General features: G+C 39.6%; 1 protein-coding gene across 1 annotated transcript in view; it reads left to right on the top strand.

Annotated features, from left to right (window-relative positions):
- Positions 1-38: 38 nt before the first annotated feature.
- Positions 39-1,221, top strand: part of LOC101860087 (2,3-dihydroxybenzoate-AMP ligase) — a gene marked incomplete in the record, with an annotated part of 12,526 nt that continues 11,343 nt past the window's right edge. The window contains 1 exon segment of the mRNA XM_013081177.2: positions 39-324.

Raw genomic sequence — 1,221 nt, 5'->3', positions numbered from 1 at the left:
ACTCAATTCAACTGTGTGTCATTGCCAGGGTGCATTGTTTATTAAGCGCTGACGGTGTGAATCCGCATACGTTATCATCGGCTGGTTCTTGGAGGGCCCACTTGTCTGTGTGTTGTTGAGAGCCCTATCGTGTTCTGCCTGCTCCGTCCCCAAGGCCCATCTGTTCTCACATCAGGGCGCTGTGTCCGGTGGTGACACGAGTGAGGCCTTGTGTTGTCCACTCCTCACGAGGTCTTGTCCGCTGTTCACTGTCCACTCCTCGTGAGTGTCCACTTTGCGCACAACAAAAACCCGGACATTACAATTGACACAGCTTGACGCACGGTAAGTTTTTCTTCCCCTGACCAGTCTGTGCACTGCTGACACAGATCACGGCAGGTTAGTCAACTATTAGCTTCTTTAGCGTTTCTGTACTGTATGATTTATGCACTGTTTACGCACAGTGTACACTAAGCTTGCGTATAGTTTACGTGTAGTTTATGTATAGTTCTTGTATAATCTATGTATAGTTTATGCATACTTTCTGTATAGCCTACAGCTGACAAAATCGATTTTTGAGATGTGGACATATTTTTTAAAACTTCTTTAGCCTCTCCTACAGTTATTATATTGCTCCAAAAAAAACCCCCAACCTTTCTTAAATTTTTGTGGCCCTGAGCACTGAATACTTTAGGGAGGCATCACGGTTTTGTACTCTTTAAAAAAAATTTCATTTATTCAAAAAGCTCCATTTCTATGTACTTTTAAAAACAGTTCCTTACCACTTTTCATTCGATTTTCCTGAAATTTTCACAGGGTGAAGAGAAGATGTAACACAATAAAACTAGTAGTTGAATGTTTGGTGTTGATGTCTGGAGTGCGGAATTTTACTGAATGTTTTTTTTTTTCTTTGCGGCCTCCAGTACAATGTAAAAAAAAATAAATAATGAAGCAGTTTCTAATTCGTAAAGGAAAAAAAACACATCACAGAATTTTGTTGATCTATTGTGTCTTAATATGAATGCACAATAGCAGCATCTTAATTGGGAAACAAGTGAGTTATTTACTGTTTAAGAAACGTCAACAAAATCTAGTGTGGCCTCCGTTTCCATGGGATTAAATAAAAACCAAACAACATCTCTCCCCTAATCTCAGAGGCGAAGCGTCTATATAATCAAATAATCACTGCTTCCCTTCCTAATTTTGAAACATTGTCGCAGTCAAATTCACCCATAGACGTAA

The sequence above is a fragment of the Aplysia californica genome, unplaced genomic scaffold (genome assembly GCF_000002075.1).
Source record: "Aplysia californica isolate F4 #8 unplaced genomic scaffold, AplCal3.0 scaffold00119, whole genome shotgun sequence".
NCBI lineage: Eukaryota > Metazoa > Mollusca > Gastropoda > Aplysiida > Aplysiidae > Aplysia > Aplysia californica.
Note: the sequence above shows the minus strand (reverse complement) of the source record. Positions and strands in the feature narration are given on the sequence as shown.